Here is a 21,620-nt window from a genome sequence, read left to right as displayed (position 1 = left end):
GAACTAGACTGGTGGGGGGAGGGCGGCAATGGGGGGAGGGTTGGGAGGGGAACACCCATAAGGACGGGGAGGGGGGAGGGGGATGTTTGCCCGGATACTGGGAAAGGGAATAACACTCGAAATGTATATAAGAAATACTCAAGTTAATAAAAAAAAAAAAGAAAGAAAGAAAGAAACAAAAGGGTGACCAGCGTACTTGTTGATCAGGAGAGAAAAGGGTGAATAAGCAGAGGACAGAGGTTGTGGTAGAACGGTGAAGATCCTCGGGAGAACACATTAACAGTCTCATCATGTTATTACGCATAGGTGCAAACCGTTGAATTTGTTCATCAAGAATGCACATTAACACCCCACGAGCGAACTTGAGCCTCGGGACCACAGAAGTCCCACACCCGCGGATCCCGGCCCGCAGCAGCTCTCTGCTCCCAGACCCGGTGAGAGAGAGACCCAACCGCCTGGTCAGGTGGGCACTCCTGAGGCTGCAGAGCGGAAGAGACCACCAACACTGCTCACCCCTGCCCACATCCCTGGCCCAAGAGGAAACTGTATAAGGCCTCTGGGCTCCCGTGGGGGAGGGCCCAGGAGCGGCAGGACCCCTGGCTGAGACACCGCAGGACCCTGAAGGAAACAGACCGGATAAACAGTTCTCTGCACCCAAATCCCGTGGGAGGGAGAGCTAAACCTTCAGAGAGGCAGACAGGCCTGGGAAACCAGAAGAGACTGCTCCCTGCACACACATCTCGGACGCCAGAGGAAAAAGCCAAAGACCATCTGGAACCCTGGTGCACTGAAGCTCCCGGAAGGGGCGGCACAGGTCTTCCTGGTTGCTGCCGCTGCAGAGAGCCCCTGGGCAGCACCCCACGAGCGAACTTGAGCCTCGGGACCACAGGTAAGACCAAATTTTCTGCTGCAAGAAAGCTGCCTGGTGAGCTTGGGACACACGGAAGCAGAATTTCTCTAGAACCGGGCACGTTCTGTGTTTACCGGAAGTCCCACACCCGCGGATCCCGGCCCGCAGCAGCTCTCTGCTCCCAGACCCGGTGAGAGAGAGACCCAACCGCCTGGTCAGGTGGGCACTCCTGAGGCTGCAGAGCGGAAGAGACCACCAACACTGCTCACCCCTGCCCACATCCCTGGCCCAAGAGGAAACTGTATAAGGCCTCTGGGCTCCTGTGGGGGAGGGCCCAGGAGCGGCAGGACCCCTGGCTGAGACACCGCAGGACCCTGAAGGAAACAGACCGGATAAACAGTTCTCTGCACCCAAATCCCGTGGGAGGGAGAGCTAAACCTTCAGAGAGGCAGACAGGCCTGGGAAACCAGAAGAGACTGCTCCCTGCACACACATCTCGGACGCCAGAGGAAAAAGCCAAAGACCATCTGGAACCCTGGTGCACTGAAGCTCCCGGAAGGGGCGGCACAGGTCTTCCTGGTTGCTGCCGCTGCAGAGAGCCCCTGAACAGCACCCCACGAGCAAACCTGAGCCTCGGGACCACAGGTAAGACCAAATTTTCTGCTGCAAGAAAGCTGCCTGGTGAACTCAAGACACAGGCCCACAGGAACAGCTGAAGACCTGTAGAGAGGAAAAACTACACGCCCGAAAGCAGAACACTCTGTCCCCATAACTGACTGAAAGAGAGGAAAACAGGTATACAGCACTCCTGACACACAGGCTTATAAGACAGTCTAGCCACTGCCAAAAATAGCAGAACAAAGTAACACTAGAGATAATCTGATGGCGAGAGGCAAGCGCAGGAACCCAAGCAACAGAATCCAAGACTACATGCCATCATCGGAGCCCAATTCTCCCACCAAAACAAACATGGAATATCCAAACACACCAGAAAAGCAAGATCTAGTTTCAAAATCATATTTGATCATGATGCTGGAGGACTTCAGGAAAGACCTGAACACACTTAGGGAAGCACAGGAAAACATTAATAAACAAGTAAAAGCCTACAGAGAGGAATCGCAAAAATCCCTGAAAGAATTCCAGGAAAACACAATCAAACAGTTGAAGGAATTAAAAATGGAAATAGAAGCAATCAAGAAAGAACACATGGAAACAACCCTGGATATAGAAAACCAAAAGAAGAGACAAGGAGCTGTAGATACAAGCTTCACCAACAGAATACAAGAGATGGAAGAGAGAATCTCAGGAGCAGAAGATTCCATAGAAATCATTGACTCAACTGTCAAAGATAATGTAAAGCGGAAAAAGCTACTGGTCCAAAACATACAGGAAATCCAGGACTCAATGAGAAGATCAAACCTAAGGATAATAGGTATAGAAGAGAGTGAAGACTCCCAGCTCAAAGGACCAGTAAATATCTTCAACAAAATCATAGAAGAAAACTTCCCTAACCTAAAAAAAGAGATACCCATAGACATACAGGAAGCCTACAGAACTCCAAATAGATTGGACCAGAAAAGAAACACCTCCCGTCACATAATTGTCAAAACACCAAACGCACAAAATAAAGAAAGAATATTAAAAGCAGTAAGGGAAAAAGGTCAAGTAACATATAAAGGGAGACCTATCAGAATCACACCAGACTTCTCGCCAGAAACTATGAAGGCCAGAAGATCCTGGACTGATGTTATACAGACCCTAAGAGAACACAAATGCCAGCCCAGATTACTGTATCCAGCAAAACTCTCAATTAACATTGATGGAGAAACCAAGATATTCCATGACAAAACCAAATTTACACAATATCTTTCTACAAATCCAGCACTACAAAGGATAATAAATGGTAAAGCCCAACATAAGGAGGCAAGCTATACCCTAGAAGAAGCAAGAAACTAATCGTCGTGGCAACAAAACAAAGAGAATGAAAGCACACAAACATAACCTCACATCAAATATGAATATAACGGGAAGCAATAATCACTATTCCTTAATATCTCTCAATATCAATGGCCTCAACTCCCCAATAAAAAGACATAGATTAACAAACTGGATACGCAACGAGGACCCTGCATTCTGCTGCCTACAGGAAACACACCTCAGACACAAAGACAGACACTACCTCAGAGTGAAAGGCTGGAAAACAACTTTCCAAGCAAATGGTCAGAAGAAGCAAGCTGGAGTAGCCATTCTAATATCAAATAAAATCAATTTCCAACTAAAAGTCATCAAAAAAGATAAGGAAGGACACTTCATATTCATCAAAGGAAAAATCAACCAAGATGAACTCTCAATCCTAAATATCTATGCCCCAAATACAAGGGCACCTACATATGTAAAAGAAACCTTACTAAAGCTCAAAACACACATTGCACCTCACACAATAATAGTGGGAGATTTCAACACCCCACTCTCATCAATGGACAGATCAGGGAAACAGAAATTAAACAGTGATGTAGACAGACTAAGAGAAGTCATGAGCCAAATGGACTTAACGGATATTTATAGAACATTCTATCCTAAAGCAAAAGGATATACCTTCTTCTCAGCTCCTCATGGTACTTTCTCCAAAATTGACCATATAATTGGTCAAAAAACGGGCCTCAACAGGTACAGAAAGATAGAAATAATCCCATGCGTGCTATCGGACCACCACGGCCTAAAACTGGTCTTCAATAACAATAAGGGAAGAATGCCCACATATACGTGGAAATTGAACAATGCTCTACTCAATGATAACCTGGTCAAGGAAGAAATAAAGAAAGAAATTAAAAACTTTTTAGAATTTAATGAAAATGAAGATACAACATACTCAAACTTATGGGACACAATGAAAGCTGTGCTAAGAGGAAAACTCATAGCGCTGAGTGCCTGCAGAAAGAAACAGGAAAGAGCATATGTCAGCAGCTTGACAGCACACCTAAAAGCTCTAGAACAAAAAGAAGCAAATACACCCAGGAGGAGTAGAAGGCAGGAAATAATCAAACTCAGAGCTGAAATCAACCAAGTAGAAACAAAAAGGACCATAGAAAGAATCAACAGAACCAAAAGTTGGTTCTTTGAGAAAATCAACAAGATAGATAAACCCTTAGCCAGACTAACGAGAGGACACAGAGAGTGTGTCCAAATTAACAAAATCAGAAATGAAAAGGGAGACATAACTACAGATTCGGAGGAAATTCAAAAAATCATCAGATCTTACTATAAAAACCTATATTCAACAAAATTTGAAAATCTTCAGGAAATGGACAATTTCCTAGACAGATACCAGGTATCGAAGTTAAATCAGGAACAGATAAACCAGTTAAACAACCCCATAACTCCTAAGGAAATAGAAGCAGTCATTAAAGGTCTCCCAACCAAAAAGAGCCCAGGTCCAGACGGGTTTAGTGCAGAATTCTATCAAACCTTCATAGAAGACCTCATACCAATATTATCCAAACTATTCCACAAAATTGAAACAGATGGAGCCCTACCGAATTCCTTCTACGAAGCCACAATTACTCTTATACCTAAACCACACAAAGACACAACAAAGAAAGAGAACTTCAGACCAATTTCCCTTATGAATATCGACGCAAAAATACTCAATAAAATTCTGGCAAACCGAATTCAAGAGCACATCAAAACAATCATCCACCATGATCAAGTAGGCTTCATCCCAGGCATGCAGGGATGGTTTAATATACGGAAAACCATCAACGTGATCCATTATATAAACAAACTGAAAGAACAGAACCACATGATCATTTCATTAGATGCTGAGAAAGCATTTGACAAAATTCAACACCCCTTCATGATAAAAGTCCTGGAAAGAATAGGAATTCAAGGCCCATACCTAAACTTAGTAAAAGCCATATACAGCAAACCAGTTGCTAACATTAAACTAAATGGAGAGAAACTTGAAGCAATCCCACTAAAATCAGGGACTAGACAAGGCTGCCCACTCTCTCCCTACTTATTCAATATAGTTCTTGAAGTTCTAGCCAGAGCAATCAGACAACAAAAGGAGATCAAAGGGATACAGATCGGAAAAGAAGAGGTCAAAATATCACTATTTGCAGATGACATGATAGTATATTTAAGTGATCCCAAAAGTTCCACCAGAGAACTACTAAAGCTGATAAACAACTTCAGCAAAGTGGCTGGGTATAAAATTAACTCAAATAAATCAGTTGCCTTCCTCTATACAAAAGAGAAACAAGCCGAGAAAGAAATTAGGGAAACGACACCCTTCATAATAGACCCAAATAATATAAAGTACCTCGGTGTGACTTTAACCAAGCAAGTAAAAGATCTGTACAATAAGAACTTCAAGACACTGAGGAAAGAAATTGAAGAAGACCTCAGAAGATGGAAAGATCTCCCATGCTCATGGATTGGCAGGATTAATATGGTAAAAATGGCCATTTTACCAAAAGCAATCTACAGATTCAATGCAATCCCCATCAAAATACCAATCCAATTCTTCAAAGAGTTAGACAGAACAATTTGCAAATTCATCTGGAATAACAAAAAACCCAGGATAGCTAAAGCTATCCTCAACAATAAAAGGACTTCAGGGGGAATCACTCTCCCTGAACTCAAGCAGTATTACAGAGCAATAGTGATAAAAACTGCATGGTATTGGTACAGAGACAGACAGATAGACCAATGGAATAGAATTGAAGACCCAGAAATGAACCCACACACCTATGGTCACTTGATTTTTGACAAAGGAGCCAAAACCATCCAATGGAAAAAAGATAGTATTTTCAGCAAATGGTGCTGGTTCAACTGGAGGGCAACATGTAGAAGAATGCAGATCGATCCATCCTTATCACCCTGTACAAAGCTTAAGTCCAAGTGGATCAAGGACCTCCACATCAAACCAGACACACTCAAACTAATAGAAGAAAAACTAGGGAAGCATCTGGAACACATGGGCACTGGAAAAAATTTCCTGAACAAAACACCAATGGCTTATGCTCTAAGATCAAGAATCGACAAATGGGATCTCATAAAACTGCAAAGCTTCTGTAAGGCAAAGGACACTGAGGTTAGGACAAAACGGCAACCAACAGATTGGGAAAAGATCTTTACCAATCCTACAACAGATAGAGGCCTTATTTCCAAAATATACAAAGAACTCAAGAAGTTAGACCGCAGGGAAACAAATAACCCTATTAAAAAATGGGGTTCAGAGCTAAACAAAGAATTCACAGCTGAGGAATGCCGAATGGCTGAGAAACACCTAAAGAAATGTTCAACATCTTTAGTCATAAGGGAAATGCAAATCAAAACAACCCTGAGATTTCACCTCACACCAGTGCGATTGGCTAAGATCAAAAACTCAGGTGACAGCAGATGCTGGCGAGGATGTGGAGAAAGAGGAACACTCCTCCATTGTTGGTGGGATTGCAGACTGGTAAAACCATTCTGGAAATCAGTCTGGAGGTTCCTCAGAAAATTGGACATTGAACTGCCTGAGGATCCAGCTATACCTCTCTTGGGCATATACCCAAAAGATGCCTCAACATATAAAAGAGACACGTGCTCCACTATGTTCATCGCAGCCTTATTTATAATAGCCAGAAGCTGGAAAGAACCCAGATGCCCTTCAACAGAGGAATGGATACAGAAAATGTGGTACATCTACACAATGGAATATTACTCAGCTATCAAAAACAACGAGTTTATGAAATTCGTAGGCAAATGGTTGGAACTGGAAAATATCATCCTGAGTGAGCTAACCCAATCACAGAAAGACATACATGGTATGCACTCATTGATAAGTGGCTATTAGCCCAAATGCTTGAATTACCCTAGATCCCTAGAACAAACGAAACTCAAGACGGATGATCAAAATGTGAATGCTTCACTCCTTCTTTAAATAAGGAAAAAGAATACCCTTGGCAGGGAAGGGAGAGGCAAAGATTAAAACAGAGACTGAAGGAACACCCATTCAGAGCCTGCCCCACATGTGGCCCATACATATACAGCCACCCAATTAGACAAGATGGATGAAGCAAAGAAGTGCAGACCGACAGGAGCCGGATGTAGATCGCTCCTGAGAGACACAGCCAGAATACAGCAAATATAGAGGCGAATGCCAGCAGCAAACCACTGAACTGAGAATAGGTCCCCTATTGAAGGAATCTGAGAAAGAACTGGAAGAGCTTGAAGGGGCTCGAGACCCCAAAAGTACAGCAATGCCAAGCAACCAGAGCTTCCAGGGACTAAGCCACTACCTAAAGACTATACATGGACTGACCCTGGACTCTGACCCCATAGGTAGCAATGAATATCCTAGTAAGAGCACCAGTGGAAGGGGAAGCCCTGGGTCCTGCTAAGACTGAACCCACAGTGAACTAGTCTATGGGGGGAGGGCGGCAATGGGGGGAGGGTTGGGAGGGGAACACCCATAAGGAAGGGGAGGAGGGAGGGGGATGTTTGCCCGGAAACCGGGAAAGGGAATAACACTCGAAATGTATATAAGAAATACTCAAGTTAATAAAAAAAAAAAAAAAAAAAAGAATGCACATTAACGTAAACTTTAAGTTCATTATGAGTCATGCATGATCACAGTAGTTAGAAATAGACCACTCTGAAGGACTGAGGGAGCTAAAGGGGTTTGCAACCCCATAAGAACAACAATATCAATAAACTAGACCCCCAGAGCTCCCAGGGACTAAACCATCAACCAAAGAGTACACATGGAGGGACCCTTGGCTCCAGCTGCATATGTAGCAGAAGACGGCATTGTCTGGCATCAATGGGAGGGGAAGACCTTGATCCTGTGAAGGCTAGATGCCCCACTGTAGGGGAATGCTAGGGCAGTGGGATGGGAATGGGTGGACAGAGGCAGGGGCTTTGTGGAGGGGAAACTGGGAAGGGGGTAACATTTGAAATGTAAATAAACAAAATAACCAATAAAAAATTAAAAACAAAATAAACCACCCTGATAAAAGATGACAACAGGGGTTATACATGAGTGATATTGCAGATCATCAATAACTCTCTGTACCTGAACTCAAGAAAAAGTCTCTATAAATAAAATGAAATAAAAGAAATAGCTGACTTTAAAGAATTGGGCTTTAAAAAATGAACTTTAACAGAATACCCATGCAAAGTAGTTAATTCTGCTTCCAGAAGTTGTGGATTTTATTTTTTTATTGGATATTTTTTTACATTTCAAATGTTATCCCCTTTCCCAGTTTCCTGTCCATAAATCCCCTATCTCGTCTCCCCTCCCCCTTCTATGAGGGTGTTCTTCACCCATCCACCCACCTCTTCCTGCCTCCCCGCCCTGACATTCCCCTACACTGGGGGATTCAGCCTTGGTAAGACCAAGGGCTTCTCTTCCCATTGGGGCCCACTCTGCTACATATGCAGTTGGAGCCATGGGTCAGTCCATGTATACTCTTTGGATGGTGGTTTAGTCCAAGCTTCCAGGCTTGGATTGGTTGGTATTGTTTTTCTTATGGGGTTGCAAACCTCTTCAGCTCCTTCAATCCTTTCTCTAACTCCTCCAATAGGGACCCTGTTCTCAGTTCAATGGTTGGCCAAGAGCATCTGCCTCTATACTTGTCATGCTCTGGCAGAGCCTCTCAGAAGACAGCTCTATCAGGCTCCTGTCAGCATGCACTTGAAGTTATGGATTTTAAAAACAAAACACCACTGCCAGCTTCAAGATTCTTCCCTATGAATTGCTAGCCAGATAGAGCTGACAGGTTTCCAAAACAAAACAAGTCATTGCCACTGGCCTCAGTGACCTCTTGGGATTTCTAATGTTGTGATGAGACACCATGACCAAAAAACAACTTAATGATGAAAGGGTTGATTTGACTTACAGTTCCATATCACTGATCATCTGCAAAGGAAGTCAGGACAAGAACTCAAGCAGGGCTGGAACCCAGAGGCAGGAACTGATGCAGAGGCCATGGAGGAGTGCCGCTTACTAGATTGCCACCCATGCTTTCTTATAGAACCCAGGACCACCAGCCAAAGGTGGCACCACCCAAAATGAACTGAGTCCTCCTACATCAATCACTAAGATAATGTTCTATAGGTTTGCCTATGACTGGGTCTTATGGAGAGATTTTTCTCTATTGAGAGGTCCTCTTCCCCAGTGACTCCAGTTTGTGTCAAGTTAACATAAACTAGTCATCACCGTTGCCAACTAGAACTAGATACAAAGACCCTATTATCAAAGACATAAAATGCAGGACAGAGAGAGAGAGAGAGAGAGAGAGAGAGAGAGAGAGAGAGAGAGAGAGAGAGAGACCTAACTGAAACTACACTGGAAGTTTTCCCTCCTGCTGAAAGTTGTTGTATAGGCTGTTGGGGAAAATAATTATCAAAAATCACAACTGATTTTAGATTCTGACTGTTGCAATATTGAACTACCTGGCAAGATCTGCCCAATGTTGCAATGTTAACACTAATATTCTGTGGTTAACTAACTTGCTTCCTGATTGGATTTTGAGGCTTGCTGCAAGCAGATACATGCCTGTCAGTCTAAAGTTAAGGAAGTCACAGGCCCTCACAAGAGAAATTCACTATTGATGTTTTCCTAAATAGACATATAGTTAAACTGCCTTCTCAATATTTGCTTTTATACTTGTAGAATAGTTCAAGTCTCAACCTTGATTACAGAACCTTTCTTTTAGTGATGACTGAGGGCAAAATGTGTTGATCTTGGGGTAGTCAGAGTGATGAAAAAAATTTCTAAGTGCTTTGTTCAAAATGGGACATTACAGGAGATATGGAGACATGATGAAAGACTGTGAGAACCAAAGTGTAAAAAGGAAAGAGTTGGGTAGGATCTACTGGGTGAAACGTAGTTGTTGAAGTAATAAAACACAGACTATGACTGCGTACGTGGGGATGGGGGGCGGGGAAGGAACAAAAGTTAGAAGGGGAGGGAGAAAGGGAGGGAAGAAAGAACAAAAGGAAGGAAAGAAGGAAGGGAGGGAAAGAGAGGGAGGAAGGGAAGGAGGGAGGGGGAGGGAGGGAAAGAGGGATGGAGAGAAGGAAGGAGGGAGGGAAGGAGAGAGGGAGAAAAAGAGGAAGGCAGGGAGCCTATTAGGAAGAAGGGAGTTAGTGGGGATGAGAGGAGGATGAGACAGGGACAATATAATCATAGTATACTGTATACATGATATCATCAAAAATTAAAAACAAAAATACCATGGGCCACTAGTTAGCCCCCATGTCTTTTCACTATCTCAGGAAAAAAAAATACTACAAATAATGACCTTGAAACCCTAGTGAATCCTTTTGCTAAGTGAAAACATTGTTCCAGTTGAGGATGAGTTTATTTGGAGTTCTATATGGAATTCTTGCTCAGAACTACTGAACTTACTGAAAAATAGGGGTACAGTGTAATAAGTTTAAGTGATTTACATATTTATAAACCAAAGTGTTTTTAAAAAGTGACAAAACACACATGGTTGTTCAACCCACTCATCATGTATGAAGTCACATCTTCCAATGTTGCTTATTGTGCTCTGTGGCAACACAAGCAAATAAGAGGCCTTTTATGTGAGTCTACAAGTCCAAGGGAGACGCTATTTAGCCATAGTAGCTGCATTGGATCTGCATGGACGTTAGTGTTACCCTGAATGAGTTTCCATCCCTTCCTACTATTATGCAACACTAAAGATGCACAAAGGGTCAGGAAATTGAACAGAGGTATGTAGCAGTGGGAGATGGGACCAGAAAGTCCCAGATGCTAAGAAAGCAAGAGCCTCCCAGGACCCCATGGGATGACATTAGCTGAAATACCCCCAAAAGGGAAGGAAGACCATATCCAGAGGTTAAGCATGGGCCCCCCAGAGATGGGGCCATCCACACACTTCCAAATTTTTAACACAGAGCTGTTCCTTTCTAAAGAAAATACAAGGACAAAGAGTGAAGCAGAGAGTGAAGGAAAGGCCACCCAGAGACTGTCCTACTTAGGGATCCATCCCACATGCAGTCACCAAACCCAGACACTATTGTGGATGCCAAGAAGTGCTTGCTGACAAGAACCTGATATAACCGTCTCCTGAGAGGCTCTGCCAGAGCCTGACCAATACAGATGCGGATGCTCGAAGCCAACCATCAGATTGATCACAGGGACTCCACTGGAAGAGTTAGGGGAAGCACTGAAGGAGCTTGAAAGGGCCTTACTTGGCATCAATGGGAAGGGAGGCCCTTGGTCCTGTGAAGGCTTGCTGCCCCAGTGTAGGGGAATGCTAGGGCAGTGAGGCAGGAGTGGGTAGGTGGATAGGAGAGCACTCTCATAGAAGCTGGGGGGAGGGGATATGGGATAGGAAGTTTTCCAGAGGGGAAACCAAGAAAGGGGATAAAATTTGAAATGTAAATAAATAAAATATCCAATTTTTAAAAAGAAATCATTCAATGTTTAAAAATCTCAAGAAGTGGGAAAGGAAAAATGAAGGCAGGGTCATCACTAAGGAGGAAAATGGGGCGGGGGGGATAAATAACACTAAGGGTATTTTTGAAAGCCATAGGGAAGCCTATTGGGTTAGAAGCTTGCTGTGGGGGAGGGGAACATGTATATTTTAATGGATAGTGTTCCCCCAGGAACCATGCACTATTCAACTGAACCAAAAACAAAAGCTGGCACCAGACAAGGGTTAATCCCTTCAAGTTATTAATCAGGGGGTAAAAGAGCTGGATAGGATACTGCCCTTGATTGACCCAGCAATGCTTGCAGAAGGTCCCTACTATTGGGGACACCATACACTTGGGGCACCAGACTTGTAGGAGGGGTTGAGTTGGAACTTGCCTAGAAGCCTCCTCCTCTCTGAGGACTGGGTCTCACGGCATCAGAAGGTGCTATGTAAGCTGTCAGGGGAGAGAGCAATCAGTATTCCTACCTGGTTGAAAACCTGCAAACCCCAGCAGTGGCCAGCCTGGAAAAAAAAATCCCTTGTGGTACAATAGTAGCGCTTGTACGTTGGAGGTAACCAAGAGCTGACAATTGGATGTTTGACCCACTCAATGAGGTGATGTAATGCCAACTTGGATAACTAGCCAAGAATCCATGGTTAGAAGGGTTAGGGACCTTAGAAGAGAACCTATTCCCACCATTTTGCTAAAGTAAAGCAGTTTCTGTCTTCTAAATGTTTACACCTGTAAATAAGAGCAGCTCTCACTTCTCATGAAAAACAAAACCCAAATAAACCTTTTTGCAGCAGAGACAATTAACAGAGATCCACAACTAGTCAGGATGCCAAGAATAAGCCACCATGAGGTGACCAGACCTTCTCGGGATATCTGAAATGCAACCCTAACACCTAAGAGTTACAGCACATTGTAGAGGAAGGGGCAGAAAGATTGTAAGAACCGGAGGACTGGGGAAACATCTTGAATATAATATTTCTAGACATGACTTGGATACTTCCCCCATGAACTCTGGATCATAGGGATGTTTTGCAAGACCACACTAACTTTATGGGAGAAAACATTACAGGCCCCAACTTCTAGACAAAGAGCTACTGGTAACTGATATCTGCTGAAAAAGAGGGAAAAAATATGTTTTCTGTAAAAGTAATGTTTTTTTATTTGACATAATTGTCATCTCAGAGTCTTACTGCTGAATAAGCTCCCCCTTTCTAGCTCTTCCTGAACTCTGGCTGTCTGGTTCAACTCAGCTGGTCCGGCTCAAACTCCTCTCTAAGCTGACTGATTCAATCGGGATTCTCTCAGCTTCTGACCAAGTTGCTCTGCTCTGCTTGGCCTCAAACGAATTCTGACAATTTGTTGTAATCTCCTGGCTCCTTATTCTCTGGCTTCAGCTGCCTCTGCTGCACTAAACTAAATGGAACTGAACCCAACTTCATGGCCCTGCCTCCTGCACTGACTGACTGAATGGAACTCACTGCCCTGCCTCCTGCACTGACTGACTGAATGGAACTCAACTGACTGAGCAGAACTGACAGCCTGCACTCGCTCACCCTGCAATCTCCCCTTAGCCACCTCTCCTTACTGTCTCTTCTTGTGAGAATTGGGCATGTCCCATCTCTGACTTACTCTGCCAAAACTTTCTCTGACTCGTCACTGTGTCTGCACCTCAGTGAGATGTCAGTTTCAAACATGGCTGCTTCCTTCTGTAAACTATCCCTACTTACCTACATTCTTTGGGATTAGAGGTGTGTATTAAAGGCATGTCTGAATTCCACCCACGGTACCCATGTTGATGGATTAAAATTCCTCTTCAGTTTTTCTTCATCAATGAGCTTGTGCTTCACAATGTGCAGAACTAGGTTTTCCGATCCTAAGGAAAGAGGAAAGGGGGCTATAGAAATGACGTCAATTTACGACTGATGACAATGCTCCACTGTACTCATGTGAAATTCTATAAAAAGTAAAATTAAAAGCAAGCAAACAAAGCATATAAACTTCTGCTGACTTACTAATGTGTCTCCTGGGATAAGACCCAACTACCACATTTTACACTCCCAAGTGAGTCTGATGTGAAGACAAGTTTCCAAGCTCAGGCTTCCCAATCTTCAGAACGTGCCACATTTGTTTACTTGGAGGCCCTGGTAAACCCCGCTTCTGCACTGACCTGAGCTCCAGATCCAGGGTGGCTACAGTGAGGTGCAGGCTCAGCGTTCTGATCGGTCCTATGTGATTCCCAGGAACTGCACTTAGAGAACCACAGCTGTGGTTTCATAAATGATTTGTCCTCTGATGTGACATCTGTGTGTCCGTGACCACGCCCTACCTCAATTCATCGCCAAAAAAATCCATGCTGTCTTCATTTTCCACCTCAGTCTCAATCTCTATCAAAGTCTGCGGCATTAACATTCCCTACCATCATCAGATTCTATCACAATAATTGTCTCCATTACCACCAAAGTCTGTGCCACACAGTATTTATTTATAACTCTTGTTACGCCCAGTCTCTAAATTCTCCAAAGTAAAAAACACCCGTTCTGTTCTTGTTTTGTCTCCCTAAACTTTGAGCATAAAACCTATTATGTAGGGAGAGAACAAGTGTTTTACTAAATGAAATGCTCCTCGGGCTAAAAGGAAGCATGCATTTTACACCATGGCAGGGTCATTTCTGTGAAATAGACCAGCTCAAAACACCTCTGGCACCCTGTTGTCACTCCCTTGTCACCACTCACCGAGGCCTTCCTGTTTGTTAAAGAAATGTTCACAGTGTTTTGCTTTGTTCTAAAAGACATTTGGTTTTAGCCTTGTTCTTGCGAACTTTTTTATGCCTCTATACCTCTGTCTGACCACAGTCCTCTTCCACCCGCCTACACACACTAGCCCTGATAACCACAACCTCGAACTCCTATTGCATGGCAACTAAAAATATTTAATTTTCCACCTGAAGGCTTCTCGCTTTTCACACGGTGCAAAAATAGAAAACAGGAAAGTGAAAAGGTTTACCCTGTCCAGCATGGCAATCTGAGGGGGGCTGGAAAGCACCCTGAGAAGGTCTGAACAAACCTCAGAGGTGCTGCTGACATCACTGGCCCATAGCTCTATGGCTTTCTCAGTGTCGTGGAGGCCGGTGACACTGTTGGCTGCCGTTGAGTCTCGGGTTCTGTTTGTCATTTCTTTCCCGTTAATCTATGAACTCTTTACTGGGGACACTATTACCTGGACTGTAGCATGGGTGCCAAAGCCCCTATCTGCTCTATTGATCTTCCTTTGAGCAGACATTATGGCCAGGGAATTAAAGGCATAAAAGCATGACGAAAAGAATTCACAAAACTGGACAGCAAGAAAATAAATAATCCAATTTTAAAATGGGGTACAGACTTAGAGAATTCTCAAGAGAGGAAACACAAGTGGCTGTGAAATGCTTTATAAAAACATTCAAAATCCTTAGTCATTAGGGAAATGCAAAGCAAATGGCTAAGATCACTAAGACAGTGAAGTGACACTTCACGGTGGCGAGGACATGGAATAACGGGAACACTCATCCACTGCTGGCGAGAGGGAAACTTGTACTGCCACTGTGGAAATCAGTGTGATAGTTCCTCAGGAAGACGGGAATCAACCTAAGGCGAGATCCAGCTATACCACTCTTGGGTGTGTATCCAGAGGATTCTCCATCCTACCACAGTGACACTTGTTCAACTATGTTCATGGCTGCTGCATGGATAACAGCCAGAAACTGGAAACATAGGTGTCCCTCGACAGAAGAATGGGAAAAAAAATATGCTAGGTTTATATAATGGAATATTACTCAGCTGTTATTTAAAAAAAAATCATGAAATTCACAAGTAAGTGGATGAAACTAGAAGGGAAAAGAGTCACCCTGGACTCAGAAAGACAAATATGAAAAAAAATAAAATAAAAAAAATAAATAAATAAAAGACAAATATGGTATGTATTCACTTACGTATGGATGTTACCTATTTAGTCAATGATAACCAATCTATAATTCATATATCCACAAAGATTAGATACAGAGTAAGGAACCAGTGGGGCAGTGATAGATTTCTCTAGGAAGGCAAAAGAGCATAGATAGTTATGGATGGATGAGATTGGGGAACAGAATGGGAGGACCAAATGCAGAGGGGGAGGGTAGAAGTGGGGTAAGGGAAGGAGGGACAGCAGAAAGTAAGGTCCATTTGAGGGGTTATAAGGAAAAATAATACAAAAGAACCTTCTTGAAATATATACATATATGAAAGAAATCTAAATTAGATGACCAAAGAACAGGGGACAGAAAGCCCCAGTGAGACTTTCCTCACCACAAAATAAAGCCTCCGGTTCCAGGAATGGGTCACATCTAATTGAGTTGTTGGCCAAAAGGAGCCCCATGGAAACCCCCAAATAGTACAGACTACTGTCAGAGCCATTGGTTATTCTCGAAAACGTGACACTAACACCCCGCTGCTGAAGATAACACCTACACAACTCAATGGACATGGAGAAGTCAAACTGGTTCCTACTTAAATCTTCAGCCTTCGTGGAACTAGAAAGCACTCTGCACCCAACAAAAGGAGAAAAGTAAAGGCCAACCCAATTACAAACCCTTTGATCTACAGAATTAACTAACCTGGGTCCAGGGAGCTCACAGAATTTGAAGCGCCAATCAAAGAGCAAGCAGGGGCTGGACCTAGGTCCCCTATACATCTTTAGCAGACATGCAGTTGGTCTTCACGTGAGTCCCCTAAGAAGTGGAGTGGGGCTGTTTCTGACTCTGTCATTGGATCCCTTTCCCCTATCTGGACTGCCTCCTTGGGCCTCAGCAGGAGAGGGTATGCCTAGTCCTGCTAGAACTCGATGTCCCAGGGTAGGGTGGTATCCAAGGGGGGCTCCCCTTCTCTGAGGAGAAGGAAAAGGGGCTAATAGGGGAGGGATTTGTAAAGGCTTGACTGAGAAGAAAGAAGGGAGGAGGGCTGCAGTCAGGATATAAAGTGAACAAAAATAAATAAATTATTGAAAAAATATGCTGATGCAATGTAATACCACAATGCTTGTGGGAGTAATCAACCAATATCTGGTTGGATTTAAGACCCATTCCATGAGCTGGATCCTGTACCCAGCGCTGTTCAGGTAGCCACAAAGCTGAGACTAGATAGGCCAGGGACCTAGGAGAAAAACTTAGGTCTGCGCTGCTAAAGGAATGTAGCTATAAAATGACTGCTGACAGCATCCTGCTGACTCCTAGACCAGTGCCCTCCACTCAGCCATCATGATAGAAGACCCTTCCTGCAGTATGTGAGGACAAACACAGAGACCCACAGCCAGACAATGTGCAAGAGAGTGAAAGACCTCGGAATACTTGGTCCTAAACGGGAGGTTTTCATCAAATCCCTCCCTTCAGGGCTCAGGGAACCATGCAGAAGAGGAGGCACAAAGACTGTAACAACCAAAAGGGATGGAGGTCACCAAGGAAACAAGGCCTTCCGAAAACAGCAGGACAGACACACATGTGAACTCGCAGACTGCCAGCACGCAGAGTCTCTGCAGGGGTCAGATGATGTCCCTGCTCTGAAGGAAGTAGACACAAGTCCCCGTCACTAAGCCGAAGCTAGTTCCAATTGATAACTACACAAAGGAAAAAAATAGTTTCCTCCAACAGAGTCTTATTGGTGATACAAACTACTCTTAAGGACAGACCCATGCTCAGAAGTAGATGGCCAACATGAAACAAACTATTGGCATTTCTGGAGCCTCATTGTCTCAAAATGTTTTATTGTGCTTTCTTCTCTCTCTATCTCTCTCTGTCTGTCTCTCTCTCTGTCTCTCTCTGTCTGCCTCTCTCTCTCTCTCTCTCTCTCTCTCTCTCTCTCTCTCTCTCTCTCTCTCTCCAATCTTTTAACTTTTAACTATATATTATGCTTTCTGGGGCTGTTTTCTGTGTGTGTAAATATGCGCCTCTCTATGTATACATGTGTTCCTTGGGCTCCTTTTCTCCTGGTAGTTTGTTTGCATTGTCCTATTTTCCAGTCTGTTTGGTTTTGTTTTTCTCATATTTATTTTTAATTGCTTATTATTTTTAGATGCTTGGATTGTATGGTAATGACAGAAAGGAAATGTATGGATATGGATTGGATTACAATAATATATTGTAATCTGAGTTTATTATTTGGAAATATCTCTTTTCAAGAAAATGAATAAATAAAAAAATAAAAATATGTATAAAAAGGGAAGAGAAGGAGAAACAAAAGGGACATTATTATAAAATACAGAATAAACTTCTGTATGTTAAAAGAAGAGAAGGTCTTGGCAATTGTACTCCAATGTGGTGCAAGGAGAAAAGCAATTTTGCTGTTGTGTTATCTGGTTTTGGAATATTTATGATGGTGGTGGTTAGCTTGGAAGATAGGCTGAAATGAGTCAATAGAAAAGCCCGGGCTTCCCAATCTATGAAATGAACTTTAAACCAGCTCAACAGGAAGGAAATAGTGCCTGGAACTAGAAGTCTAATGAAGAAACCAGGACTAGGGAGACCACAGATCTTAGAGAAGACCTTACCACCATTGCACTATGAAACTTGTGTAATTCCTAGCTGCTTTCTTTATCTATTCTTCTACCCACAGGCGTGTGTCACAATCCCACCTCAGCCAAGAAGTTTCTCTTTGTAACACAGTCAACAAGGTCAACATACAGAGAACAAATGGTTCATATGTTGCCAAATCTCTGTTGACACATTGACAACACAACCCATAAGCCTAAAACTCAGGGAATGCCATGGAGGAGGGAATGGGAAGATTGTCGGAGACAGAGAGAGGACTGGAAAGCCGATGGAAGTAAGACGATGTCTCCTAGAAGTGACAGGAAATCACACATGATGACAGGATATGACTGCCTAAACAAGGCCTGAACAAATGGACCACGGTTCCGAGAAGGAGTAAGAGAGGGTACATATGAGGGATTGGAGGGGGGACAGGAAAGAAGGAAATGGTGAAATCATATTTGATTAAGAAAGTAAGACAGGGGCTGGGGGTTTTATTTCAAAGTGTAAGAAGTTGAAAAAAGTATCAGAATTGTGAAAGTACCCCAGATAAAGTGCTAGGTCAGCATAGAAACCCAGGAGCAGAGTGTCCTAGTGTTCAGAGAAGTAAAAAAGGCTCATACCCTTCAGATTTGGGGAGAGAATTCATTTACCCAGTTCCTGCAACTGCTTGAAACTCTGTCTACTAACACTTTTCCTACAGAGTTGTGTTCTGTATACCTATTGTATGTGCTATTGAAATTAGAGAGGCACACAGACATACAACCATATACATGCACAGTCTCACACACACCTTACACTAACACACGTACATACATGCATATTCATATATACTCATACACACATACAAACACACACACATTCACCCACATGCATACTCACATGCACACATATGCATACTCACATGCACAGATATATGTATACCAAAATACACAAACACACATATTCATACATGCATGCATACTCACACATACACACACACGTACACATATACATACAAACATGCACTTATACATGTGCAAGCACACACCTGCCCACTCACATGCAAATGCACATAAACACACACACACACACACACACACACACACACACACACACTCAATCTGGTCTCTCTCCTCTAACATTTTTCAGGTTCAAAAAGAACTGATATTTAAAAGTTTTGTATTAAAATCTAGACCATCATCATTAAGACCTTGATGACATAAACTAAGCACATCTCTTGCTTTCTAATACTGAGAGAATAGTAGAGACACAGAAAGACAGGTGCTGTCACTAGGTGCCACTTCTCAAAGGGGCATCAAGGATGCACCATCACTTCCGTGTCATCTCCTTCAAAGAAGATTTCCAGAAGCATCAGTAGAGCTAGTAAGAACCAGAATTTAAAGTACTATGATAGGTTCATTAGAGGTGAAAATTTTCAGAAAATCTTTCTATGGGTGTTTTTTATTTTCTTTTTAATTTAATTTAATTTATAACTGTCTTGTGTGTGGGCATTTTGGCTACATGTATGTCTGTGCACCACCTGCATGCCTATTGCCAGAAGAGGCCAGAGGAAGGCATTGGATTCTCTAGAACTGGAGTTGCAGACATTTGTGTGCTGCCGTATGAGTGGCACTGATCCCAGGCCTTGTGGAGAAGCAGCCAGTGCTCTTACCACTGAGCCATCTCTCCAGCCCTGCTCTTGGGTAAGTTTCTTAACCGCAAACTACAGTGATACCAACATGTTTAAGTCACGTTATACACACAAGTGCTGGTGGAAATACGACCATTCTGCTCCCCGAAAATCACCTGAAGTGTCACCCATCTTCCTTAACTCTGAACGTGTGTGGATATTTCTGTTTCCAGTGTTAGAGCACTCATGCTTAACCCTGATTATTGTGTGCTACACCTTTAGTCTAGCAATATTTTAGTTGTAACCCAAACTCAATCTACTGTACCCCCAACGCGCTGCACATCGAGATACATCATACTATGCCTAGCAAGTAGTCAAGGGGGCTTTTATCAAACACAGCAAAATATGTCTCTGTTATTCTGGGGAATCTCAAAACCATGCCTCTGAGCTCTAGCACACGGCTTGATTAATGTGTGATTTCCTCCTTAAAATTGGAAGCAGGAATCAAGAATACAGTTCAGTATTTTTCATTGGCTCTTCTTTTATAAGCATGGAAGTTAGATCTTGCTTCTAAGCCTAGACTAAGTAACTTCTACATCTGACTGCAGGTGGCAGCTATTCCTGCAAGGCAGGAACTTAAGCTTGTTTTGCCTGAACAGAGCAATCTGGAAGCAACAGGAAGGTGCGGTGGGCTGCCGAGAGAGGGGGCTCCTTGGTTTGGGTCCTGTCGTGGTCCATGAAGAACTCATTAGCACTAATTAACAACAAATGTCAAAATTATTTACTGGGCCAAGATTTTCAAGTTATTGAGGGTCCACAGGGCCCAGTCAGGAAGATCCTGGTTCCTATTAGGTTTTGTTTGTTTGGTTTATTTTGTTTGTTTTTTGGTTTTTGTTTGTTTGGTTGGTTGGTTGGTTTTTTTTGTCCTTGAATTCCTCAGCAGCATAGCATAAATGTAGTACATACTTTAGGTAAAGCAGAAGGATTGCAAGAGTTTAACGGCCAACCTAAGCTATACAGTATCAAGCCAGGTAGGACTCCATAGCAAAGATCTTCTCCACATACAGTGGAAACAAAATAACAAGAGTGTATAAGGCTTCTTACCCAATGTATTTAATCTCAGACTCATTCTTACCATAAAATCAACCTGAAATATATGTATTATGTATAGATAGATAGATGATAGATAGATAGATAGATAGATAGATAGATAGATAGATAGATAGATAGATAGATAATACAAACACACAAACACACACACACTATTTTTATGGGGATTAAAACCAGAGCTCTGCAGATACTAAAAAGCACATTACCACTTAGTTACATGTCTAATACTAAAGTATATTTGGATGGTGTTCATTGCAGAAGCATATTTAAAGATAATAATAGTCAACTACACACATTTTCAAATTTGTTTTCAATGTAAAAACAATACCTATAAAATATTTACCGCTATTAAAGATATCTGGCACTTTAGAAAATAGGCAACACCTGAATACCACCTTGTAACGCAGGAATGAAAGCAATCCTCTACTATGAAGAATCATGGAAGGGTAGACATGGTTTTTAGAAGGCTATAGATGCCTCCCTCCCCCATCTTTAAAAAATACTTCCCTCTATTGAGGCAGTGCCAGGACAGAAGCTGTTATTTATTTAACTGAATGGTGGGGTGGCTAACACATAGAAAGCTAGGGTTTTTTCCTCTCCCTGATAGGTTGACATAACATTTCTCTTCTCTGCATTATAACTGTATTAGACAGCCTACTTAAATAGAGTAATTTTGAAGATGTGGAAGTCATGCAGGGTCCATAGGCCATCGCTCTGCATTCAGTGAGACCGTACCTCCTCCCTGTACTGCACGTGCCTGGAGGAGCTGCCTTGTCCTTCCCTTAGTGTCATCTGGTTTATATTAGTTCTTTTCTAAAAACCTCAGCTATCCCCAGACCAAGTCACCAGTGACACTGAAAGCTCACCTCCGTGCCTGTCTCCGAGCCTTTCTGGAAAGACTTTGCTCATTATTCTCCTGTTTATCCCCATCCTAGGGAGGGTTTTAGTCACTGGTGGGTTCTGTTAAGCTTCTGACTCCAACTCAGTAAGGCTGGAGAGGTGCCTGGAGTTCTGAGGTGATGTCATCACTTGTAAATGAACAATGTGTGTAGAAATAAAACTGT

This window comes from Rattus norvegicus, chromosome 15, assembly GCF_036323735.1.
Source record: "Rattus norvegicus strain BN/NHsdMcwi chromosome 15, GRCr8, whole genome shotgun sequence".
NCBI classification, from domain to species: Eukaryota; Metazoa; Chordata; class Mammalia; order Rodentia; family Muridae; genus Rattus; species Rattus norvegicus.
The sequence above is the reverse complement of the archived record's forward strand: the minus strand, read 5'-3'. Positions refer to the sequence as shown.